Source organism: Hyperolius riggenbachi, chromosome 4 (assembly GCF_040937935.1).
Source record: "Hyperolius riggenbachi isolate aHypRig1 chromosome 4, aHypRig1.pri, whole genome shotgun sequence".
In the NCBI taxonomy this organism is placed as follows: domain Eukaryota; kingdom Metazoa; phylum Chordata; class Amphibia; order Anura; family Hyperoliidae; genus Hyperolius; species Hyperolius riggenbachi.
This window is the reverse complement of record NC_090649.1, coordinates 45,245,703-45,271,368: the sequence shown is the minus strand read 5'-3', so window position 1 is coordinate 45,271,368 and position 25,666 is coordinate 45,245,703. Positions and strand designations below refer to the sequence as shown.

Genomic DNA, 25,666 nt, shown 5'->3' with positions numbered 1-25,666 from the left:
CAACAGAGCTTTTTCAACCCCAGTCAAAATGTTATCTTTAACTTAAGCCCGATATTGCACATCATTGCTTAAAGAACAGTTCCTACTTGACGTATGTTGGTGGCAGCATCAGACTGTGAGAATTTGTCCCCACAACAGGCTCTGGAGAACTTATAAGACTAGAGGGAGGAGTGCATGCTGCAAGCTCCAGTTAAGTCCTAAAGGAAATTCTTGTGCGGTGTGCTAGAAATTTGAAAATTGAGAAAAAACTTGTTTTCCCATAAAACATACTTGACAAATCAGAGCCCCAAACAACAGAAAAAAAAATATTTAAAAACGATGAACAATTTGAGGGTCACCTGCTACTTTGCTCTGTATGGGTGGTGGAGTTAGTGTGCCCCAATGGGCCAACATATGTTAAGCCCTCTTCACCCAATGAAGAGGCTTTTCAGCAAGCCAGAGATTTTCATGGGATGTTGTTTCTTCCGGAGGACTGTCTTATGATATCGAGCAGTTAACCAGAGTTTCACAGAAAGATTCATCAAGGATACAGGAGGTCCATACTGTCCAGTGTCCAAGCATCCAAAGGCAGAGCGATCATACCCTTAAGCTCCCATTTCAAGTGCAGACTGTCATATCAGCAACCAGGATGGCCGAGTGGTTAAGGCGTTGGACTTAAGATCCAATGGATATATATCCGCGTGGGTTCGAACCCCACTCCTGGTAAACTTTCTTGACGTCACTGAATGTCAAAAAATGCCTTCTGCGTGCTATCCTGCACAAAACTCTTGGTATACTTCTGGCATCTTACGCCTCTAAGAAATCCTACAAGGAGTGTTTTTATCAGTCATATCTCCAAACTAATATCAATGTGTGATCTTTCAGCTTTTTGAAACAGTTCACAAGAAACATTGAGCTTCCTGGAAATGTACTTGTGGAGATGTGAATGCTTACAATCACCGGTATGGCATTCATTATGCTTTTGAGATTACTGCAAACACTGCTGCAAGTTTTGATTTTCTGCCAATCTGTTTCTTCAATACCACATGCCATCAGTAGAGGGACTCATTGTGAGGACTCTTGTCTGCAGCTATACCCAAGAATGGCATTGTGAGGTTAAAGCGCTAACAAAGAATGTACACAAATCCAACTGCAAAAGTTGCCAAAACCTGCAAGAAGTGTTTTCCACCAGCTGCAGTTTTCTAAGAGAGAACTATGCAGAAAGCCACTGGAAAGTAAAACTGGATTAACACATGGACTAGAGCTTGTTACAAGGCATAGGGCAGAATCCAAAGTCACCTTGATCAGGTTTCAATAGTTTAATAAAGCCACAACAGAGCTTTTTCAACCCCAGTCAAAATGTTATCTTTAACTTAAGCCCGATATTGCACATCATTGCTTAAAGAACAGTTCCTACTTGACGTATGTTGGTGGCAGCATCAGACTGTGAGAATTTGTCCCCACAACAGGCTCTGGAGAACTTATAAGACTAGAGGGAGGAGTGCATGCTGCAAGCTCCAGTTAAGTCCTAAAGGAAATTCTTGTGCGGTGTGCTAGAAATTTGAAAATTGAGAAAAAACTTGTTTTCCCATAAAACATACTTGACAAATCAGAGCCCCAAACAACAGAAAAAAAAAATATTTAAAAACGATGAACAATTTGAGGGTCACCTGCTACTTTGCTCTGTATGGGTGGTGGAGTTAGTGTGCCCCAATGGGCCAACATATGTTAAGCCCTCTTCACCCAATGAAGAGGCTTTTCAGCAAGCCAGAGATTTTCATGGGATGTTGTTTCTTCCGGAGGACTGTCTTATGATATCGAGCAGTTAACCAGAGTTTCACAGAAAGATTTATCAAGGATACAGGAGGTCCATACTGTCCAGTGTCCAAGCATCCAAAGGCAGAGCGATAATACCCTTAAGCTCCCAATTCAAGTGCAGATTGTCACATCAGCAACCAGGATGGCCGAGTGGTTAAGGCGTTGGACTTAAGATCCAATGGATATATATCTGCGTGGGTTCGAACCCCACTCCTGGTAAACTTTCTTGACGTCACTGAATGTCAAACAATGCCTTCTGCGCGCTATCCTGCACAAAACTCTTGGTATACTTCTGGCATCTTACGCCTCTAAGAAATCCTACAAGGAGTGTTTTTATCAGTCATATCTCCAAACTAATATCAATGTGTGATCTTTCAGCTTTTTGAAACAGTTCACAAGAAACATTGAGCTTCCTGGAAATGTACTTGTGGAGATGTGAATGCTTACAATCACCGGTATGGCATTCATTATGCTTTTGAGATTACTGCAAACACTGCTGCAAGTTTTGATTTTCTGCCAATCTGTTTCTTCAATACCACATGCCATCAGTAGAGGGACTCATTGTGAGGACTCTTGTCTGCAGCTATACCCAAGAATGGCATTGTGAGGTTAAAGCGCTAACAAAGAATTTACACAAATCCAACTGCAAAAGTTGCCAAAACCTGCAAGAAGTGTTTTCCACCAGCTGCAGTTTTCTAAGAGAGAACTATGCAGAAAGCCACTGGAAAGTAAAACTGGATTAACACATGGACTAGAGTTTGTTACAAGGCATAGGGCAGAATCCAAAGTCACCTTGATCAGGTTTCAATAGTTTAATAAAGCCACAACAGAGCTTTTTCAACCCCAGTCAAAATGTTATCTTTAACTTAAGCCCGATATTGCACATCATTGCTTAAAGAACAGTTCCTACTTGACGTATGTTGGTGGCAGCATCAGACTGTGAGAATTTGTCCCCACAACAGGCTCTGGAGAACTTATAAGACTAGAGGGAGGAGTGCATGCTGCAAGCTCCAGTTAAGTCCTAAAGGAAATTCTTGTGCGGTGTGCTAGAAATTTGAAAATTGAGAAAAAACTTGTTTTCCCATAAAACATACTTGACAAATCAGAGCCCCAAACAACAGAAAAAAAAATATTTAAAAACGATGAACAATTTGAGGGTCACCTGCTACTTTGCTCTGTATGGGTGGTGGAGTTAGTGTGCCCCAATGGGCCAACATATGTTAAGCCCTCTTCACCCAATGAAGAGGCTTTTCAGCAAGCCAGAGATTTTCATGGGATGTTGTTTCTTCCGGAGGACTGTCTTATGATATCGAGCAGTTAACCAGAGTTTCACAGAAAGATTCATCAAGGATACAGGAGGTCCATACTGTCCAGTGTCCAAGCATCCAAAGGCAGAGCGATCATACCCTTAAGCTCCCATTTCAAGTGCAGACTGTCATATCAGCAACCAGGATGGCCGAGTGGTTAAGGCGTTGGACTTAAGATCCAATGGATATATATCCGCGTGGGTTCGAACCCCACTCCTGGTAAACTTTCTTGACGTCACTGAATGTCAAAAAATGCCTTCTGCGTGCTATCCTGCACAAAACTCTTGGTATACTTCTGGCATCTTACGCCTCTAAGAAATCCTACAAGGAGTGTTTTTATCAGTCATATCTCCAAACTAATATCAATGTGTGATCTTTCAGCTTTTTGAAACAGTTCACAAGAAACATTGAGCTTCCTGGAAATGTACTTGTGGAGATGTGAATGCTTACAATCACCGGTATGGCATTCATTATGCTTTTGAGATTACTGCAAACACTGCTGCAAGTTTTGATTTTCTGCCAATCTGTTTCTTCAATACCACATGCCATCAGTAGAGGGACTCATTGTGAGGACTCTTGTCTGCAGCTATACCCAAGAATGGCATTGTGAGGTTAAAGCGCTAACAAAGAATTTACACAAATCCAACTGCAAAAGTTGCCAAAACCTGCAAGAAGTGTTTTCCACCAGCTGCAGTTTTCTAAGAGAGAACTATGCAGAAAGCCACTGGAAAGTAAAACTGGATTAACACATGGACTAGAGCTTGTTACAAGGCATAGGGCAGAATCCAAAGTCACCTTGATCAGGTTTTAATAGTTTAATAAAGCCACAACAGAGCTTTTTCAACCCCAGTCAAAATGTTATCTTTAACTTAAGCCCGATATTGCACATCATTGCTTAAAGAACAGTTCCTACTTGACGTATGTTGGTGGCAGCTAGTGTTGGGCGAACAGTGTTCGCCACTGTTCGGGTTCTGCAGAACATCACCCTGTTCGGGTGATGTTCGAGTTCGGCCGAACACCTGACGGTGCTCGGCCAAACCGTTCGGCCACATGGCCGAACTAAGAGCGCATGGCCGAACGTTCCCCGAACGTTCGGCTAGCGCTGTGATTGGCCGAACGGGTCACGTGGTTCGGACCCGAACGCGCTCTGATTGGCCGAACGGTCACGTGGTTCGGGTAAATAAATACCCGAACCACGTCATATCTCCGCCATTTGTCTGTGGGTTTAGCTTTGGGTAGGCAGGCAGGGTAGTTCGCGCTCCAGCCACGCTAGCCAGGGTCCCCCCCAGTCATTGTGTGTCACTGCTGGGAACAGTAGTACACCGCTCGTTCAGCCACACTATATAGCATTCTGTGTACTGTTCTGTGTCTGCTGGGAATAGTGGTACACCGCTCGTTCAGCCACACTATATAGCATTCTGTGTACTGTTCTGTGTCTGCTGGGAACAGTAGTACACCGCTCGTTCAGCCACACTATATAGCATTCTGTGTACTGTTCTGTGTCTGCTGGGAACAGTAGTACACCGCTCGTTCAGCCACACTATATAGCATTCTGTGTACTGTTCTGTGTCTGCTGGGAACAGTAGTACACCGCTCGTTCAGCCACACTATATAGCATTCTGTGTACTGTTCTGTGTCTGCTGGGGATAGTGGTACACCGCTCGTTCAGCCACACTATATAGCATTCTGTGTACTGTTCTGTGTCTGCTGGGAACAGTAGTACACCGCTCTTTCAGCCACACTATATAGCATTCTGTGTACTGTTCTGTGTCTGCTGGGAACAGTAGTACACCGCTCGTTCAGCCACACTATATAGCATTCTGTGTACTGTTCTGTGTCTGCTGGGAACAGTAGTACACCGCTCGTTCAGCCACACTATATAGCATTCTGTGTACTGTTCTGTGTCTGCTGGGAACAGTAGTACACCGCTCGTTCAGCCACACTATATAGCATTCTGTGTACTGTTCTGTGTCTGCTGGGAATAGTGGTACACCGCTCGTTCAGCCACACTATATAGCATTCTGTGTACTGTTCTGTGTCTGCTGGGAATAGTGGTACAACGCTCGTTCAGCCACACTATATAGCATTCTGTGTACTGTTCTGTGTCTGCTGGGAATAGTGGTACACCGCTCGCTCAGCCACACTATATAGCATTCTGTGTACTGTTCTGTGTCTGCTGGGAACAGTAGTACACCGCTCGTTCAGCCACACTATATAGCATTCTGTGTACTGTTCTGTGTCTGCTGGGAACAGTAGTACACCGCTCGTTCAGCCACACTATATAGCATTCTGTGTACTGTTCTGTGTCTGCTGGGAATAGTGGTACACCGCTCGTTCAGCCACACTATATAGCATTCTGTGTACTGTTCTGTGTCTGCTGGGAATAGTGGTACACCGCTCACCCGCCACTGTATAGCATTGTGCTCTGTGTCGCTGCTGGGAATAGTGGTACACCGCTCACCCGTCACTGTATAGCATTGTGCTCTGTGTCGCTGCTGGGAATAGTGGTACTGTATAGCATTTCTGTACTGCCACTGTACTGCTGCCAGTCAGCGTGTACTGTAAGGATAAGTGAAATGAGGAAGAAATCCGGTGAAAGAGGGAGGGGCAAGGGAAGAGGTGTTTCCCCTGACGGTTCACGTACAGGCCACAGGGGAGCACCCAAGAAAACCCACTCAATACCGCCCATGTTGTCCAGGACAACAACCCTCACAAATCCAAAAGAACAGGACCAGATAATTACTTGGATGACCTCTCAAGCGTCCAGCAGTGGGTTAAGCAGCACCAGCACATCACGCACGAGGTCCGAGTCCTCAGCCAGTTACAAGGAGCCAGTGGGCACAAAGCTGACACAACCGGCAGCGACACCACGCACACAACTGCCAGATAACCAGTCCGATGAATTACCTCAGGACACAATGGGGTATTCGCAGGAGCTATTCCCAGCCCAACAAACTTCCACCTTTCAAAGGTCAATGGAGGAACAGCCAGAAATGTTGTGCCTGGATTCACAACCGTTAACTGTGGGAAATGCACCGCGCACTGAAATACAAGGCGAGTCCGAAGAGGACTCGGAAACCCAAATCCCAGAGCAATTTGGGCAGGAGGGGTTGCAATTGCAGGAGGTCGGCCGACAAGATCTGGAAGACGACGTTGGAGTGTGCTGCGCAGAGGTTGTTGTGGGGAGCTCTACTCCACGGCGGCGGCCCACAATGACATATGACGAGTTTGAGGAGATGGAAGAGGAGGGTATGGACAATGTGGACAGAGACCCAGATTTTGTTTGTGAACGAGAACATCGCCGTCGTAGCAGCAGCACAGATGAGTCTGTTGAAGAACCCACTGCTGCACGAGCTCGCCTTGTGCCACAAGGTAGGCGGCGCGCAATTTCAGGCACCACAAGCGTGGAAGTTCAAGTGAGAGGCAAAAGAGGAGCAAACAGAAATCGCCAGCAAGGAGGCAGGTGCTCCAAAGTCTGGGCTTTCTTTGAAGACTGCACTGAGGATGTTACCATGGCGATTTGCAAGGTGTGCAAGACCCGCCTGAGCAGGGGGAAAAGTATTAACAACCTCTCCACCACCAGCATGAGCCGTCACATGCTATCCAAACATCCCACTCTTTGGGCAAACGCGTCAGGACAGGGTACCAGAAACAACACTGCCTCCCTTGGGTTCACCAGACCCGCCTCAGCAGCAGCAGTAGCCCAGCCATTGCGTGGTTCACAACATTCACAAACATCAGACGACGCTGACACTGTCACTTTCCGGAGTAGTGCTCTTGAGGTCTCCCAGTGTTCTTCAAACACAACAACCAACAGCCCTTCCGTGTGCAGCGCTACGGTTCAGTTGTCTGTGTCGGAGATGTTTGAGCGCAAGAGGAAATTGCCAGCAAATGACCCCCGGGCCGTGGCAGTAACAGCCAGCATAGCCAAGCTTCTGGCCTGCGAAATGCTGCCATATCGATTGGTGGAGACAAACAGCTTCAAGGGCATGATGTCAGTGGCCATCCCACGTTACGTGGTTCCCAGCCGCTACCACTTTGCACGCTCTGCAGTGCCTGAGTTGCATGAGCACGTGGTCAGCAAAATAACCCGAAGCTTGAAGAATGCCGTTGCCTGCAAGGTTCACCTCACCACTGACACCTGGACGAGTGCGTTCGGCCAGGGTCGATACATCTCCCTTACCGCGCACTGGGTGAACCTTGTGGAGCCTGGCAGCGATTCCTCACCTGCTACGGCACGGGTGTTGCCCACGCCACAAACAGCTGCACCGCCGTCCCTCCCACTGGATAACAGCAGCACCTACCTCTCTGACTCCTTCTCCTCCAACGCATCTCAAAGCTGTACCTCATCCGGAAACGCTAACCCAGCAGCAGTAGGATCGTGGAAGCAGTGCAGCACAGCTGTTGGCATGCGTCAGCAAGCGTTGCTGAAGCTAATCTGCCTTGGGGATAAGCAGCACACAGGGGAGGAAATTTGGAAGGGAATAAAGGAACAGACGGATTTGTGGCTGGCACCGCTGGACCTGAAACCGGGCATGGTTGTGTGTGATAATGGGAGTAATCTCATTCGCGCTTTAAGGTTGGCTAAGCTGACACACATCCCTTGCCTGGCGCACGTGATGAACCTAGTAGTTCAGCGGTTCCTGAGGACATACCCAGGCGTGGCCGATCTTCTGTTGAAGGTGCGTCGAGTGGCCAAACATTGTAGAACTTCCAGTACTGCTTCGGGGGCACTCGCCAAGATGCAGGAGCGCTTCAATCTCCCCCACCATCGCTTGCTGTGTGATGTCCCTACGCGCTGGAATTCTACGCTGCACATGCTAGCCCGCTTTTGCGAGCAGAAGAGTGCAGTGGTCCAGTACATGACGGCGCAGTACCGAGGCGCATCCGGCCAGCTGCCAAGCTTCTGTGGATCCGATTGGGCCAACATGTTGGACCTCTGCCAAGTCCTCCAAAATTTTGAGCAATCCACGTTGCTTGTGAGCAGTGACAACTCTTCAGTCAGCATTACCATACCACTGCTGTGTTTACTGAAGAGGTCGATGTTAAAAATCAAGGAAACAGCTGTCATGATGCAACTGGGGGAATCTGAAGGAGAAAACGATCAGCGTGATGGTACCAACATCAGGCCATCCGCCTCAGGGAACGCTGGCCCCAGCAGCTATGACGAAGAAGAGGAGGAGGAACAGCTGGAGTTGGAGCAGGAATTTCATGCCACCACTGACGAGGGCCAGAGCGGTGCACGTTGGACTTCCACAATTCAACGCGAATGGTCAGCAGAAGCAGACCAGGAGGAAGGTGACGACTATGATGCATCACAACAACTATCACAACGCTCACAAGAGGATGATGAGGATTCTGGTAGGACTCTGGCACACATGGCTCAATTCATGCTAGACTGCATTGAACGTGACCCACGCATTGTGCGCATTCTGGACAACACCAATTACTGGGTTTATACCCTTCTGGATCCACGGTACAAACACAATGTTCCAAAACTGCTTGAAGAAAGAGTCAGACAGGTCAAAATGGAAGAATACCAGCAGGCCCTTGTGGAGACTTTAGAGAGGAGATTGACATCCTCCCCCTCCTCTAGCCAGTTGTACGCAGACAGACTGACTTCCGCAAACCCAGGACGACCAGGAGGGCAGCAAACAACGCAAGCCGCAGCTAGTACCCAAAAGGGAATGGTATCGGCAGTGTCCTTGGAGTGGGAAAATTTTCTGACACCCATGCAGCAGCAGCCCACAGAACAGCAAGCGTGCAGATCCACCTCCAACACCGATCGCCTGGAGAAGATGGTCAAGGACTACATGTCAGATGACGTAGCTGTGTCTAACAATCCATCTGCACCCTTCAACTATTGGGTATCGAAGCTAGACACCTGGCACGAACTGGCAATGTACGCAATAGAGGTGCTGGCTTGCCCGGCAGCCAGCGTTATGTCGGAACGCTGTTTCAGTGCTGCCGGAGGCATCGTCACAGATCGGCGTATCCGCCTCTCCACAGAAAATGCAGACCGTCTGACTCAAATTAAAATGAATCAATCCTGGATTGGAAACGACTACGCAACACTCCAGGACCCCAACCAAGTAACATGACCAATGAACATCTGGGATGGTTTAGCGTTTCCGGTCCCTGTTTATTGAACCTCTCATCTGTATTACACTTATGACTGCATGGCGGCAAAAAGCATTGCTATATCCGCACGCTTTTTGTCCTCATGCAAGGCCTGTGTTGTTGTGTCTCAAAAAGCTTGGCCTTCTCCTCCTGCGCCTGCTCCTAGTCCTGTTCCATCACGTCTGCTGCTGCTGGGTTAGCATTTCCAGTCCCTGTTTATTGAACCTCTCATCTGTATTACATTTATGACTGCATGGCGGCAAAAAGCATTGCTATATCCGCACGCTTTTTGTCCTCATGCAAGGCCTGGGTTGCGTCTCAAAAAGCGTGGCCTTCTCCTCCTGCGCCTGCTCCTGTTCCATCACGTCTGCTGCTGCTGCTGGGTTAGCGTTGCCGCTCCCTGTTTATGGAACCTCTTATCTTTATTACATTTATAACTGCATGGCGGTACAAAGCATGCTATCCGCACGCTTCTTGCCCTCATGCAAGGCCTGGGTTGTTGTGTCTCACAAAGCGTGGCCTTCTCCTCCTGCACCTGCTCCTGTTCCATCACGTCTGCTGCTGCTGCTGCTGCTGCTGGGTTAGCGTTGCCGGTCCCTGTTTATGGAACCTCTTATCTTTATTACATTTATGACTGCATGGCGGTACAAAGCATGCTATCCGCACGCTTCTTGCCCTCATGCAAGGCCGGGGTTGTTGTGTCTCACAAAGCGTGGCCTTCTCCTCCTGCGCCTCCTCCTGTTCCATCACGTGTGCTGCTGCTGGGTTAGCGTTACCGGTCCCTTTTCCTGGAACCTCTTATATGTATTACATTTATGACTGCATGCCGACAAAAAACATGTTACCTGTGCAAAGAAAACAGACATTTCCCGCATTTAAAAGACAGTTTTCCCTTTGAAACTTTAAAATCGATTTTCTCAAAAACTATAAGCTCTTTTTGCAAATTTTTTTTTTCCTCTTGTACCCACTCCCAAGGTGCACATACCCTGTAAATTTGGGGTATGTAGCATGTAAGGAGGCTTTACAAACCACAAAAGTTCGGGTCCCCATTGACTTCCATTATGTTCGGAGTTCGGGTCGAACACCCGAACATCGCGGCCATGTTCGGCCTGTTCGGCCCGAACCCGAACATCTAGATGTTCGCCCAACACTAGTGGCAGCATCAGACTGTGAGAATTTGTCCCCACAACAGGCTCTGGAGAACTTATAAGACTAGAGGGAGGAGTGCATGCTGCAAGCTCCAGTTAAGTCCTAAAGGAAATTCTTGTGCGGTGTGCTAGAAATTTGAAAATTGAGAAAAAACTTGTTTTCCCATAAAACATACTTGACAAATCAGAGCCCCAAACAACAGAAAAAAAAAATATTTAAAAACGATGAACAATTTGAGGGTCACCTGCTACTTTGCTCTGTATGGGTGGTGGAGTTAGTGTGCCCCAATGGGCCAACATATGTTAAGCCCTCTTCACCCAATGAAGAGGCTTTTCAGCAAGCCAGAGATTTTCATGGGATGTTGTTTCTTCCGGAGGACTGTCTTATGATATCGAGCAGTTAACCAGAGTTTCACAGAAAGATTCATCAAGGATACAGGAGGTCCATACTGTCCAGTGTCCAAGCATCCAAAGGCAGAGCGATCATACCCTTAAGCTCCCATTTCAAGTGCACACTGTCATATCAGCAACCAGGATGGCCGAGTGGTTAGCGCGTTGGGCTTAAGATCCAATGGATATATATCCGCGTAGGTTCGAACCCCACTCCTGGTAAACTTTCTTGACGTCACTGAATGTCAAACAATGCCTTCTGCGCGCTATCCTGCACAAAACTCTTGGTATACTTCTGGCATCTTACGCCTCTAAGAAATCCTACAAGGAGTGTTTTTATCAGTCATATCTCCAAACTAATATCAATGTGTGATCTTTCAGCTTTTTGAAACAGTTCACAAGAAACATTGAGCTTCCTGGAAATGTACTTGTGGAGATGTGAATGCTTACAATCACCGGTATGGCATTCATTATGCTTTTGAGATTACTGCAAACACTGCTGCAAGTTTTGATTTTCTGCCAATCTGTTTCTTCAATACCACATGCCATCAGTAGAGGGACTCATTGTGAGGACTCTTGTCTGCAGCTATACCCAAGAATGGCATTGTGAGGTTAAAGCGCTAACAAAGAATTTACACAAATCCAACTGCAAAAGTTGCCAAAACCTGCAAGAAGTGTTTTCCACCAGCTGCAGTTTTCTAAGAGAGAACTATGCAGAAAGCCACTGGAAAGTAAAACTGGATTAACACATGGACTAGAGTTTGTTACAAGGCATAGGGCAGAATCCAAAGTCACCTTGATCAGGTTTCAATAGTTTAATAAAGCCACAACAGAGCTTTTTCAACCCCAGTCAAAATGTTATCTTTAACTTAAGCCCGATATTGCACATCATTGCTTAAAGAACAGTTCCTACTTGACGTATGTTGGTGGCAGCATCAGACTGTGAGAATTTGTCCCCACAACAGGCTCTGGAGAACTTATAAGACTAGAGGGAGGAGTGCATGCTGCAAGCTCCAGTTAAGTCCTAAAGGAAATTCTTGTGCGGTGTGCTAGAAATTTGAAAATTGAGAAAAAACTTGTTTTCCCATAAAACATACTTGACAAATCAGAGCCCCAAACAACAGAAAAAAAAAATATTTAAAAACGATGAACAATTTGAGGGTCACCTGCTACTTTGCTCTGTATGGGTGGTGGAGTTAGTGTGCCCCAATGGGCCAACATATGTTAAGCCCTCTTCACCCAATGAAGAGGCTTTTCAGCAAGCCAGAGATTTTCATGGGATGTTGTTTCTTCCGGAGGACTGTCTTATGATATCGAGCAGTTAACCAGAGTTTCACAGAAAGATTCATCAAGGATACAGGAGGTCCATACTGTCCAGTGTCCAAGCATCCAAAGGCAGAGCGATCATACCCTTAAGCTCCCATTTCAAGTGCAGACTGTCATATCAGCAACCAGGATGGCCGAGTGGTTAAGGCGTTGGACTAAAGATCCGATGGATATATATCCGCGTAGGTTCGAACCCCACTCCTGGTAAACTTTCTTGACGTCACTGAATGTCAAACAATGCCTTCTGCGCGCTATCCTGCACAAAACTCTTGGTATACTTCTGGCATCTTACGCCTCTAAGAAATCCTACAAGGAGTGTTTTTATCAGTCATATCTCCAAACTAATATCAATGTGTGATCTTTCAGCTTTTTGAAACAGTTCACAAGAAACATTGAGCTTCCTGGAAATGTACTTGTGGAGATGTGAATGCTTACAATCACCGGTATGGCATTCATTATGCTTTTGAGATTACTGCAAACACTGCTGCAAGTTTTGATTTTCTGCCAATCTGTTTCTTCAATACCACATGCCATCAGTAGAGGGACTCATTGTGAGGACTCTTGTCTGCAGCTATACCCAAGAATGGCATTGTGAGGTTAAAGCGCTAACAAAGAATTTACACAAATCCAACTGCAAAAGTTGCCAAAACCTGCAAGAAGTGTTTTCCACCAGCTGCAGTTTTCTAAGAGAGAACTATGCAGAAAGCCACTGGAAAGTAAAACTGGATTAACACATGGACTAGAGTTTGTTACAAGGCATAGGGCAGAATCCAAAGTCACCTTGATCAGGTTTCAATAGTTTAATAAAGCCACAACAGAGCTTTTTCAACCCCAGTCAAAATGTTATCTTTAACTTAAGCCCGATATTGCACATCATTGTTAAAAGAACAGTTCCTCCTTGACGTATGTTGGTGGCAGCATCAGACTGTGAGAATTTGTCCCCACAACAGGCTCTGGAGAACTTATAAGACTAGAGGGAGGAGTGCATGCTGCAAGCTCCAGTTAAGTCCTAAAGGAAATTCTTGTGCGGTGTGCTAGAAATTTGAAAATTGAGAAAAAACTTGTTTTCCCATAAAACATACTTGACAAATCAGAGCCCCAAACAACAGAAAAAAAAAAATATTTAAAAACGATGAACAATTTGAGGGTCACCTGCTACTTTGCTCTGTATGGGTGGTGGAGTTAGTGTGCCCCAATGGGCCAACATATGTTAAGCCCTCTTCACCCAATGAAGAGTCTTTTCAGCAAGCCAGAGATTTTCATGGGATGTTGTTTCTTCCGGAGGACTGTCTTATGATATCGAGCAGTTAACCAGAGTTTCACAGAAAGATTCATCAAGGATACAGGAGGTCCATACTGTCCAGTGTCCAAGCATCCAAAGGCAGAGCGATCATACCCTTAAGCTCCCAATTCAAGTGCAGATTGTCACATCAGCAACCAGGATGGCCGAGTGGTTAAGGCGTTGGACTTAAGATCCAATGGATATATATCCGCGTGGGTTCGAACCCCACTCCTGGTAAACTTTCTTGACATCACTGAATGTCAAACAATGCCTTCTGCGCGCTATCCTGCACAAAACTCTTGGTATACTTCTGGCATCTTACGCCTCTAAGAAATCCTACAAGGAGTGTTTTTATCAGTCATATCTCCAAACTAATATCAATGTGTGATCTTTCAGCTTTTTGAAACAGTTCACAAGAAACATTGAGCTTCCTGGAAATGTACTTGTGGAGATGTGAATGCTTACAATCACCGGTATGGCATTCATTATGCTTTTGAGATTACTGCAAACACTGCTGCAAGTTTTGATTTTCTGCCAATCTGTTTCTTCAATACCACATGCCATCAGTAGAGGGACTCATTGTGAGGACTCTTGTCTGCAGCTATACCCAAGAATGGCATTGTGAGGTTAAAGCGCTAACAAAGAATTTACACAAATCCAACTGCAAAAGTTGCCAAAACCTGCAAGAAGTGTTTTCCACCAGCTGCAGTTTTCTAAGAGAGAACTATGCAGAAAGCCACTGGAAAGTAAAACTGGATTAACACATGGACTAGAGTTTGTTACAAGGCATAGGGCAGAATCCAAAGTCACCTTGATCAGGTTTCAATAGTTTAATAAAGCCACAACAGAGCTTTTTCAACCCCAGTCAAAATGTTATCTTTAACTTAAGCCCGATATTGCACATCATTGTTAAAAGAACAGTTCCTCCTTGACGTATGTTGGTGGCAGCATCAGACTGTGAGAATTTGTCCCCACAACAGGCTCTGGAGAACTTATAAGACTAGAGGGAGGAGTGCATGCTGCAAGCTCCAGTTAAGTCCTAAAGGAAATTCTTGTGCGGTGTGCTAGAAATTTGAAAATTGAGAAAAAACTTGTTTTCCCATAAAACATACTTGACAAATCAGAGCCCCAAACAACAGAAAAAAAAAAATATTTAAAAACGATGAACAATTTGAGGGTCACCTGCTACTTTGCTCTGTATGGGTGGTGGAGTTAGTGTGCCCCAATGGGCCAACATATGTTAAGCCCTCTTCACCCAATGAAGAGGCTTTTCAGCAAGCCAGAGATTTTCATGGGATGTTGTTTCTTCCGGAGGACTGTCTTATGATATCGAGCAGTTAACCAGAGTTTCACAGAAAGATTCATCAAGGATACAGGAGGTCCATACTGTCCAGTGTCCAAGCATCCAAAGGCAGAGCGATAATACCCTTAAGCTCCCAATTCAAGTGCAGATTGTCACATCAGCAACCAGGATGGCCGAGTGGTTAAGGCGTTGGACTTAAGATACAATGGATATATATCTGCGTGGGTTCGAACCCCACTCCTGGTAAACTTTCTTGACGTCACTGAATGTCAAACAATGCCTTCTGCGCGCTATCCTGCACAAAACTCTTGGTATACTTCTGGCATCTTACGCCTCTAAGAAATCCTACAAGGAGTGTTTTTATCAGTCATATCTCCAAACTAATATCAATGTGTGATCTTTCAGCTTTTTGAAACAGTTCACAAGAAACATTGAGCTTCCTGGAAATGTACTTGTGGAGATGTGAATGCTTACAATCACCGGTATGGCATTCATTATGCTTTTGAGATTACTGCAAACACTGCTGCAAGTTTTGATTTTCTGCCAATCTGTTTCTTCAATACCACATGCCATCAGTAGAGGGACTCATTGTGAGGACTCTTGTCTGCAGCTATACCCAAGAATGGCATTGTGAGGTTAAAGCGCTAACAAAGAATTTACACAAATCCAACTGCAAAAGTTGCCAAAACCTGCAAGAAGTGTTTTCCACCAGCTGCAGTTTTCTAAGAGAGAACTATGCAGAAAGCCACTGGAAAGTAAAACTGGATTAACACATGGACTAGAGTTTGTTACAAGGCATAGGGCAGAATCCAAAGTCACCTTGATCAGGTTTCAATAGTTTAATAAAGCCACAACAGAGCTTTTTCAACCACAGTCAAAATGTTATCTTTAACTTAAGCCCAATATTGCACATCATTGCTTAAAGAACAGTTCCTACTTGACGTATGTTGGTGGCAGCATCAGACTGTGAGAATTTGTCCCCACAACAGGCTCTGGAGAACTTATAAGACTAGAGGGAGGAGTGCATGCTGCAAGCTCCAGTTAAGTCCTAAAGGAAATTCTTGTGCGGTGTGCTAGAAATTTGAAAATTGAGAAAAAACTTGTTTTCCCATAAAACATACTTGACAAATCAGAGCCCCAAACAACAGAAAAAAAAATATTTAAAAACGATGAACAATTTGAGGGTCACCTGCTACTTTGCTCTGTATGGGTGGTGGAGTTAGTGTGCCCCAATGGGCCAACATATGTTAAGCCCTCTTCACCCAATGAAGAGGCTTTTCAGCAAGCCAGAGATTTTCATGGGATGTTGTTTCTTCCGGAGGACTGTCTTATGATATCGAGCAGTTAACCAGAGTTTCACAGAAAGATTCATCAAGGATACAGGAGGTCCATACTGTCCAGTGTCCAAGCATCCAAAGGCAGAGCGATCATACCCTTAAGCTCCCAATTCAAGTGCAGACTGTCATATCAGCAACCAGGATGGCCGAGTGGTTAAGGCGTTGGACTTAAGATCCAATGGATATATATCCGCGTGGGTTCGAACCCCACTCCTGGTAAACTTTCTTGACGTCACTGAATGTCAAACAATGCCTTCTGCGCGCTATCCTGCACAAAACTCTTGGTATACTTCTGGCATCTTACGCCTCTAAGAAATCCTACAAGGAGTGTTTTTATCAGTCATATCTCCAAACTAATATCAATGTGTGATCTTTCAGCTTTTTGAAACAGTTCACAAGAAACATTGAGCTTCCTGGAAATGTACTTGTGGAGATGTGAATGCTTACAATCACCGGTATGGCATTCATTATGCTTTTGAGATTACTGCAAACACTGCTGCAAGTTTTGATTTTCTGCCAATCTGTTTCTTCAATACCACATGCCATCAGTAGAGGGACTCATTGTGAGGACTCTTGTCTGCAGCTATACCCAAGAATGGCATTGTGAGGTTAAAGCGCTAACAAAGAATTTACACAAATCCAACTGCAAAAGTTGCCAAAACCTGCAAGAAGTGTTTTCCACCAGCTGCAGTTTTCTAAGAGAGAACTATGCAGAAAGCCACTGGAAAGTAAAACTGGATTAACACATGGACTAGAGTTTGTTACAAGGCATAGGGCAGAATCCAAAGTCACCTTGATCAGGTTTCAATAGTTTAATAAAGCCACAACAGAGCTTTTTCAACCCCAGTCAAAATGTTATCTTTAACTTAAGCCCGATATTGCACATCATTGTTAAAAGAACAGTTCCTCCTTGACGTATGTTGGTGGCAGCATCAGACTGTGAGAATTTGTCCCCACAACAGGCTCTGGAGAACTTATAAGACTAGAGGGAGGAGTGCATGCTGCAAGCTCCAGTTAAGTCCTAAAGGAAATTCTTGTGCGGTGTGCTAGAAATTTTAAAATTGAGAAAAAACTTGTTTTCCCATAAAACATACTTGACAAATCAGAGCCCCAAACAACAGAAAAAAAAAATATTTAAAAACGATGAACAATTTGAGGGTCACCTGCTACTTTGCTCTGTATGGGTGGTGGAGTTAGTGTGACCCAATGGGCCAACATATGTTAAGCCCTCTTCACCCAATGAAGAGGCTTTTCAGCAAGCCAGAGATTTTCATGGGATGTTGTTTCTTCCGGAGGACTGTCTTATGATATCAAGCAGTTAACCAGAGTTTCACAGAAAGATTCATCAAGGATACAGGAGGTCCATACTGTCCAGTGTCCAAGCATCCAAAGGCAGAGCGATCATACCCTTAAGCTCCCAATTCAAGTGCAGATTGTCACATCAGCAACCAGGATGGCCGAGTGGTTAAGGCGTTGGACTTAAGATCCAATGGATATATATCCGCGTGGGTTCGAACCCCACTCCTGGTAAACTTTCTTGACGTCACTGAATGTCAAACAATGCCTTCTGCGCGCTATCCTGCACAAAACTCTTGGTATACTTCTGGCATCTTACGCCTCTAAGAAATCCTACAAGGAGTGTTTTTATCAGTCATATCTCCAAACTAATATCAATGTGTGATCTTTCAGCTTTTTGAAACAGTTCACAAGAAACATTGAGCTTCCTGGAAATGTACTTGTGGAGATGTGAATGCTTACAATCACCGGTATGGCATTCATTATGCTTTTGAGATTACTGCAAACACTGCTGCAAGTTTTGATTTTCTGCCAATCTGTTTCTTCAATACCACATGCCATCAGTAGAGGGACTCATTGTGAGGACTCTTGTCTGCAGCTATACCCAAGAATGGCATTGTGAGGTTAAAGCGCTAACAAAGAATTTACACAAATCCAACTGCAAAAGTTGCCAAAACCTGCAAGAAGTGTTTTCCACCAGCTGCAGTTTTCTAAGAGAGAACTATGCAGAAAGCCACTGGAAAGTAAAACTGGATTAACACATGGACTAGAGTTTGTTACAAGGCATAGGGCAGAATCCAAAGTCACCTTGATCAGGTTTCAATAGTTTAATAAAGCCACAACAGAGCTTTTTCAACCCCAGTCAAAATGTTATCTTTAACTTAAGCCCGATATTGCACATCATTGTTAAAAGAACAGTTCCTCCTTGACGTATGTTGGTGGCAGCATCAGACTGTGAGAATTTGTCCCCACAACAGGCTCTGGAGAACTTATAAGACTAGAGGGAGGAGTGCATGCTGCAAGCTCCAGTTAAGTCCTAAAGGAAATTCTTGTGCGGTGTGCTAGAAATTTGAAAATTGAGAAAAAACTTGTTTTCCCATAAAACATACTTGACAAATCAGAGCCCCAAACAACAGAAAAAAAAAATATTTAAAAACGATGAACAATTTGAGGGTCACCTGCTACTTTGCTCTGTATGGGTGGTGGAGTTAGTGTGACCCAATGGGCCAACATATGTTAAGCCCTCTTCACCCAATGAAGAGGCTTTTCAGCAAGCCAGAGATTTTCATGGGATGTTGTTTCTTCCGGAGGACTGTCTTATGATATCAAGCAGTTAACCAGAGTTTCACAGAAAGATTCATCAAGGATACAGGAGGTCCATACTGTCCAGTGTCCAAGCATCCAAAGGCAGAGCGATCATACCCTTAAGCTCCCAATTCAAGTGCAGATTGTCACATCAGCAACCAGGATGGCCGAGTGGTTAAGGCGTTGGACTTAAGATCCAATGGATATATATCCGCGTGGGTTCGAACCCCACTCCTGGTAAACTTTCTTGACGTCACTGAATGTCAAACAATGCCTTCTGCGCGCTATCCTGCACAAAACTCTTGGTATACTTCTGGCATCTTACGCCTCTAAGAAATCCTACAAGGAGTGTTTTTATCAGTCATATCTCCAAACTAATATCAATGTGTGATCTTTCAGCTTTTTGAAACAGTTCACAAGAAACATTGAGCTTCCTGGAAATGTACTTGTGGAGATGTGAATGCTTACAATCACCGGTATGGCATTCATTATGCTTTTGAGATTACTGCAAACACTGCTGCAAGTTTTGATTTTCTGCCAATCTGTTTCTTCAATACCACATGCCATCAGTAGAGGGACTCATTGTGAGGACTCTTGTCTGCAGCTATACCCAAGAATGGCATTGTGAGGTTAAAGCGCTAACAAAGAATTTACACAAATCCAACTGCAAAAGTTGCCAAAACCTGCAAGAAGTGTTTTCCACCAGCTGCAGTTTTCTAAGAGAGAACTATGCAGAAAGCCACTGGAAAGTAAAACTGGATTAACACATGGACTAGAGTTTGTTACAAGGCATAGGGCAGAATCCAAAGTCACCTTGATCAGGTTTCAATAGTTTAATAAAGCCACAACAGAGCTTTTTCAACCCCAGTCAAAATGTTATCTTTAACTTAAGCCCGATATTGCACATCATTGCTTAAAGAACAGTTCCTACTTGACGTATGTTGGTGGCAGCATCAGACTGTGAGAATTTGTCCCCACAACAGGCTCTGGAGAACTTATAAGACTAGAGGGAGGAGTGCATGCTGCAAGCTCCAGTTAAGTCCTAAAGGAAATTCTTGTGCGGTGTGCTAGAAATTTGAAAATTGAGAAAAAACTTGTTTTCCCATAAAACATACTTGACAAATCAGAGCCCCAAACAACAGAAAAAAAAAATATTTAAAAACGATGAACAATTTGAGGGTCACCTGCTACTTTGCTCTGTATGGGTGGTGGAGTTAGTGTGCCCCAATGGGCCAACATATGTTAAGCCCTCTTCACCCAATGAAGAGGCTTTTCAGCAAGCCAGAGATTTTCATGGGATGTTGTTTCTTCCGGAGGACTGTCTTATGATATCGAGCAGTTAACCAGAGTTTCACAGAAAGATTCATCAAGGATACAGGAGGTCCATACTGTCCAGTGTCCAAGCATCCAAAGGCAGAGCGATCATACCCTTAAGCTCCCAATTCAAGTGCAGATTGTCACATCAGCAACCAGGATGGCCGAGTGGTTAAGGCGTTGGATTTAAGATCCAATGGATATATATCCGCGTGGGTTCGAACCCCACTCCTGGTAAACTTTCTTGACATCACTGAATGTCAAACAATGCCTTCTGCGCGCTATCCTGCACAAAACTCTTGGTATACTTCTGGCATCTTACGCCTCTAAGAAATCCTACAAGGAGTGTTTTTATCAGTCATATCTCCAAACTAATATCAATGTGTGATCTTTCAGCTTTTTGAAACAGTTCACAAGAAACATTGAGCTTCCTGGAAATGTACTTGTGGAGATGTGAATGCTTACAATCACCGGTATGGCATTCATTATGCTTTTGAGATTACTGCAAACACTGCTGCAAGTTTTGATTTTCTGCCAATCTGTTTCTTCAATACCACATGCCATCAGTAGAGGGACTCATTGTGAGGACTCTTGTCTGCAGCTATACCCAAGAATGGCATTGTGAGGTTAAAGCGCTAACAAAGAATTTACACAAATCCAACTGCAAAAGTTGCCAAAACCTGCAAGAAGTGTTTTCCACCAGCTGCAGTTTTCTAAGAGAGAACTATGCAGAAAGCCACTGGAAAGTAAAACTGGATTAACACATGGACTAGAGTTTGTTACAAGGCATAGGGCAGAATCCAAAGTCACCTTGATCAGGTTTCAATAGTTTAATAAAGCCACAACAGAGCTTTTTCAACCCCAGTCAAAATGTTATCTTTAACTTAAGCCCGATATTGCACATCATTGTTAAAAGAACAGTTCCTCCTTGACGTATGTTGGTGGCAGCATCAGACTGTGAGAATTTGTCCCCACAACAGGCTCTGGAGAACTTATAAGACTAGAGGGAGGAGTGCATGCTGCAAGCTCCAGTTAAGTCCTAAAGGAAATTCTTGTGCGGTGTGCTAGAAATTTGAAAATTGAGAAAAAACTTGTTTTCCCATAAAACATACTTGACAAATCAGAGCCCCAAACAACAGAAAAAAAAAATATTTAAAAACGATGAACAATTTGAGGGTCACCTGCTACTTTGCTCTGTATGGGTGGTGGAGTTAGTGTGACCCAATGGGCCAACATATGTTAAGCCCTCTTCACCCAATGAAGAGGCTTTTCAGCAAGCCAGAGATTTTCATGGGATGTTGTTTCTTCCGGAGGACTGTCTTATGATATCAAGCAGTTAACCAGAGTTTCACAGAAAGATTCATCAAGGATACAGGAGGTCCATACTGTCCAGTGTCCAAGCATCCAAAGGCAGAGCGATCATACCCTTAAGCTCCCAATTCAAGTGCAGATTGTCACATCAGCAACCAGGATGGCCGAGTGGTTAAGGCGTTGGACTTAAGATCCAATGGATATATATCCGCGTGGGTTCGAACCCCACTCCTGGTAAACTTTCTTGACGTCACTGAATGTCAAACAATGCCTTCTGCGCGCTATCCTGCACAAAACTCTTGGTATACTTCTGGCATCTTACGCCTCTAAGAAATCCTACAAGGAGTGTTTTTATCAGTCATATCTCCAAACTAATATCAATGTGTGATCTTTCAGCTTTTTGAAACAGTTCACAAGAAACATTGAGCTTCCTGGAAATGTACTTGTGGAGATGTGAATGCTTACAATCACCGGTATGGCATTCATTATGCTTTTGAGATTACTGCAAACACTGCTGCAAGTTTTGATTTTCTGCCAATCTGTTTCTTCAATACCACATGCCATCAGTAGAGGGACTCATTGTGAGGACTCTTGTCTGCAGCTATACCCAAGAATGGCATTGTGAGGTTAAAGCGCTAACAAAGAATTTACACAAATCCAACTGCAAAAGTTGCCAAAACCTGCAAGAAGTGTTTTCCACCAGCTGCAGTTTTCTAAGAGAGAACTATGCAGAAAGCCACTGGAAAGTAAAACTGGATTAACACATGGACTAGAGTTTGTTACAAGGCATAGGGCAGAATCCAAAGTCACCTTGATCAGGTTTCAATAGTTTAATAAAGCCACAACAGAGCTTTTTCAACCCCAGTCAAAATGTTATCTTTAACTTAAGCCCGATATTGCACATCATTGCTTAAAGAACAGTTCCTACTTGACGTATGTTGGTGGCAGCATCAGACTGTGAGAATTTGTCCCCACAACAGGCTCTGGAGAACTTATAAGACTAGAGGGAGGAGTGCATGCTGCAAGCTCCAGTTAAGTCCTAAAGGAAATTCTTGTGCGGTGTGCTAGAAATTTGAAAATTGAGAAAAAACAGGTTTTCCCATAAAACATACTTGACAAATCAGAGCCCCAAACAACAGAAAAAAAAAATATTTAAAAACGATGAACAATTTGAGGGTCACCTGCTACTTTGCTCTGTATGGGTGGTGGAGTTAGTGTGCCCCAATGGGCCAACATATGTTAAGCCCTCTTCACCCAATGAAGAGGCTTTTCAGCAAGCCAGAGATTTTCATGGGATGTTGTTTCTTCCGGAGGACTGTCTTATGATATCGAGCAGTTAACCAGAGTTTCACAGAAAGATTCATCAAGGATACAGGAGGTCCATACTGTCCAGTGTCCAAGCATCCAAAGGCAGAGCGATCATACCCTTAAGCTCCCAATTCAAGTGCAGACTGTCATATCAGCAACCAGGATGGCCGAGTGGTTAAGGCGTTGGACTTAAGATCCAATGGATATATATCCGCGTGGGTTCGAACCCCACTCCTGGTAAACTTTCTTGACGTCACTGAATGTCAAACAATGCCTTCTGCGCGCTATCCTGCACAAAACTCTTGGTATACTTCTGGCATCTTACGCCTCTAAGAAATCCTACAAGGAGTGTTTTTATCAGTCATATCTCCAAACTAATATCAATGTGTGATCTTTCAGCTTTTTGAAACAGTTCACAAGAAACATTGAGCTTCCTGGAAATGTACTTGTGGAGATGTGAATGCTTACAATCACCGGTATGGCATTCATTATGCTTTTGAGATTACTGCAAACACTGCTGCAAGTTTTGATTTTCTGCCAATCTGTTTCTTCAATACCACATGCCATCAGTAGAGGGACTCATTGTGAGGACTCTTGTCTGCAGCTATACCCAAGAATGGCATTGTGAGGTTAAAGCGCTAACAAAGAATTTACACAAATCCAACTGCAAAAGTTGCCAAAACCTGCAAGAAGTGTTTTCCACCAGCTGCAGTTTTCTAAGAGAGAACTATGCAGAAAGCCACTGGAAATTAAAACTGGATTAACACATGGACTAGAGTTTGTTACAAGGCATAGGGCAGAATCCAAAGTCACCTTGATCAGGTTTCAATAGTTTAATAAAGCCACAACAGAGCTTTTTCAACCCCAGTCAAAATGTTATCTTTAACTTAAGCCCGATATTGCACATCATTGTTAAAAGAACAGTTCCTCCTTGACGTATGTTGGTGGCAGCATCAGACTGTGAGAATTTGTCCCCACAACAGGCTCTGGAGAACTTATAAGACTAGAGGGAGGAGTGCATGCTGCAAGCTCCAGTTAAGTCCTAAAGGAAATTCTTGTGCGGTGTGCTAGAAATTTGAAAATTGAGAAAAAACTTGTTTTCCCATAAAACATACTTGACAAATCAGAGCCCCAAACAACAGAAAAAAAAAATATTTAAAAACGATGAACAATTTGAGGGTCACCTGCTACTTTGCTCTGTATGGGTGGTGGAGTTAGTGTGCCCCAATGGGCCAACATATGTTAAGCCCTCTTCACCCAATGAAGAGGCTTTTCAGCAAGCCAGAGATTTTCATGGGATGTTGTTTCTTCCGGAGGACTGTCTTATGATATCGAGCAGTTAACCAGAGTTTCACAGAAAGATTCATCAAGGATACAGGAGGTCCATACTGTCCAGTGTCCAAGCATCCAAAGGCAGAGCGATCATACCCTTAAGCTCCCAATTCAAGTGCAGACTGTCATATCAGCAACCAGGATGGCCGAGTGGTTAAGGCGTTGGACTTAAGATCCAATGGATATATATCCGCGTGGGTTCGAACCTCACTCCTGGTAAACTTTCTTGACGTCACTGAATGTCAAACAATGCCTTCTGCGCGCTATCCTGCACAAAACTCTTGGTATACTTCTGGCATCTTACGCCTCTAAGAAATCCTACAAGGAGTGTTTTTATCAGTCATATCTCCAAACTAATATCAATGTGTGATCTTTCAGCTTTTTGAAACAGTTCACAAGAAACATTGAGCTTCCTGGAAATGTACTTGTGGAGATGTGAATGCTTACAATCACCGGTATGGCATTCATTATGCTTTTGAGATTACTGCAAACACTGCTGCAAGTTTTGATTTTCTGCCAATCTGTTTCTTCAATACCACATGCCATCAGTAGAGGGACTCATTGTGAGGACTCTTGTCTGCAGCTATACCCAAGAATGGCATTGTGAGGTTAAAGCGCTAACAAAGAATTTACACAAATCCAACTGCAAAAGTTGCCAAAACCTGCAAGAAGTGTTTTCCACCAGCTGCAGTTTTCTAAGAGAGAACTATGCAGAAAGCCACTGGAAAGTAAAACTGGATTAACACATGGACTAGAGTTTGTTACAAGGCATAGGGCAGAATCCAAAGTCACCTTGATCAGGTTTCAATAGTTTAATAAAGCCACAACAGAGCTTTTTCAACCCCAGTCAAAATGTTATCTTTAACTTAAGCCCGATATTGCACATCATTGTTAAAAGAACAGTTCCTCCTTGACGTATGTTGGTGGCAGCATCAGACTGTGAGAATTTGTCCCCACAACAGGCTCTGGAGAACTTATAAGACTAGAGGGAGGAGTGCATGCTGCAAGCTCCAGTTAAGTCCTAAAGGAAATTCTTGTGCGGTGTGCTAGAAATTTGAAAATTGAGAAAAAACTTGTTTTCCCATAAAACATACTTGACAAATCAGAGCCCCAAACAACAGAAAAAAAAATATTTAAAAACGATGAACAATTTGAGGGTCACCTGCTACTTTGCTCTGTATGGGTGGTGGAGTTAGTGTGCCCCAATGGGCCAACATATGTTAAGCCCTCTTCACCCAATGAAGAGGCTTTTCAGCAAGCCAGAGATTTTCATGGGATGTTGTTTCTTCCGGAGGACTGTCTTATGATATCAAGCAGTTAACCAGAGTTTCACAGAAAGATTCATCAAGGATACAGGAGGTCCATACTGTCCAGTGTCCAAGCATCCAAAGGCAGAGCGATAATACCCTTAAGCTCCCAATTCAAGTGCAGATTGTCACATCAGCAACCAGGATGGCCGAGTGGTTAAGGCGTTGGACTTAAGATACAATGGATATATATCTGCGTGGGTTCGAACCCCACTCCTGGTAAACTTTCTTGACGTCACTGAATGTCAAACAATGCCTTCTGCGCGCTATCCTGCACAAAACTCTTGGTATACTTCTGGCATCTTACGCCTCTAAGAAATCCTACAAGGAGTGTTTTTATCAGTCATATCTCCAAACTAATATCAATGTGTGATCTTTCAGCTTTTTGAAACAGTTCACAAGAAACATTGAGCTTCCTGGAAATGTACTTGTGGAGATGTGAATGCTTACAATCACCGGTATGGCATTCATTATGCTTTTGAG

General features: G+C 44.2%; 15 non-coding genes across 15 annotated transcripts; all 15 read left to right on the top strand.

The window, feature by feature from the left end:
* The first annotated feature begins 622 nt into the window (after positions 1 to 622).
* TRNAL-UAA (transfer RNA leucine (anticodon UAA)) lies at positions 623 to 705 on the top strand. Its single transcript has one exon. It is a non-coding gene; the product is annotated as a tRNA-Leu (tRNA).
* A 1,228-nt stretch (positions 706 to 1,933) lies between these two features.
* On the top strand, positions 1,934 to 2,016 carry TRNAL-UAA (transfer RNA leucine (anticodon UAA)). The gene has a single exon. It is a non-coding gene; the product is annotated as a tRNA-Leu (tRNA).
* A 1,227-nt stretch (positions 2,017 to 3,243) lies between these two features.
* On the top strand, positions 3,244 to 3,326 carry TRNAL-UAA (transfer RNA leucine (anticodon UAA)). The gene has a single exon. It is a non-coding gene; the product is annotated as a tRNA-Leu (tRNA).
* Positions 3,327 to 10,901: 7,575 nt separating this feature from the next.
* Positions 10,902 to 10,984, top strand: TRNAL-UAA (transfer RNA leucine (anticodon UAA)). Its single transcript has one exon. It is a non-coding gene; the product is annotated as a tRNA-Leu (tRNA).
* Positions 10,985 to 12,212: 1,228 nt separating this feature from the next.
* TRNAF-AAA (transfer RNA phenylalanine (anticodon AAA)) lies at positions 12,213 to 12,295 on the top strand. The gene has a single exon. It is a non-coding gene; the product is annotated as a tRNA-Phe (tRNA).
* Positions 12,296 to 13,524: 1,229 nt separating this feature from the next.
* On the top strand, positions 13,525 to 13,607 carry TRNAL-UAA (transfer RNA leucine (anticodon UAA)). Its single transcript has one exon. It is a non-coding gene; the product is annotated as a tRNA-Leu (tRNA).
* A 1,229-nt stretch (positions 13,608 to 14,836) lies between these two features.
* Positions 14,837 to 14,919, top strand: TRNAL-UAA (transfer RNA leucine (anticodon UAA)). The gene has a single exon. It is a non-coding gene; the product is annotated as a tRNA-Leu (tRNA).
* A 1,227-nt stretch (positions 14,920 to 16,146) lies between these two features.
* Positions 16,147 to 16,229, top strand: TRNAL-UAA (transfer RNA leucine (anticodon UAA)). The gene has a single exon. It is a non-coding gene; the product is annotated as a tRNA-Leu (tRNA).
* A 1,228-nt stretch (positions 16,230 to 17,457) lies between these two features.
* TRNAL-UAA (transfer RNA leucine (anticodon UAA)) lies at positions 17,458 to 17,540 on the top strand. The gene has a single exon. It is a non-coding gene; the product is annotated as a tRNA-Leu (tRNA).
* Positions 17,541 to 18,768: 1,228 nt separating this feature from the next.
* On the top strand, positions 18,769 to 18,851 carry TRNAL-UAA (transfer RNA leucine (anticodon UAA)). Its single transcript has one exon. It is a non-coding gene; the product is annotated as a tRNA-Leu (tRNA).
* Positions 18,852 to 20,079: 1,228 nt separating this feature from the next.
* On the top strand, positions 20,080 to 20,162 carry TRNAL-UAA (transfer RNA leucine (anticodon UAA)). Its single transcript has one exon. It is a non-coding gene; the product is annotated as a tRNA-Leu (tRNA).
* Positions 20,163 to 21,390: 1,228 nt separating this feature from the next.
* On the top strand, positions 21,391 to 21,473 carry TRNAL-UAA (transfer RNA leucine (anticodon UAA)). Its single transcript has one exon. It is a non-coding gene; the product is annotated as a tRNA-Leu (tRNA).
* A 1,228-nt stretch (positions 21,474 to 22,701) lies between these two features.
* TRNAL-UAA (transfer RNA leucine (anticodon UAA)) lies at positions 22,702 to 22,784 on the top strand. The gene has a single exon. It is a non-coding gene; the product is annotated as a tRNA-Leu (tRNA).
* A 1,228-nt stretch (positions 22,785 to 24,012) lies between these two features.
* On the top strand, positions 24,013 to 24,095 carry TRNAL-UAA (transfer RNA leucine (anticodon UAA)). The gene has a single exon. It is a non-coding gene; the product is annotated as a tRNA-Leu (tRNA).
* Positions 24,096 to 25,322: 1,227 nt separating this feature from the next.
* On the top strand, positions 25,323 to 25,405 carry TRNAL-UAA (transfer RNA leucine (anticodon UAA)). Its single transcript has one exon. It is a non-coding gene; the product is annotated as a tRNA-Leu (tRNA).
* The last annotated feature ends 261 nt before the right edge of the window (positions 25,406 to 25,666 follow it).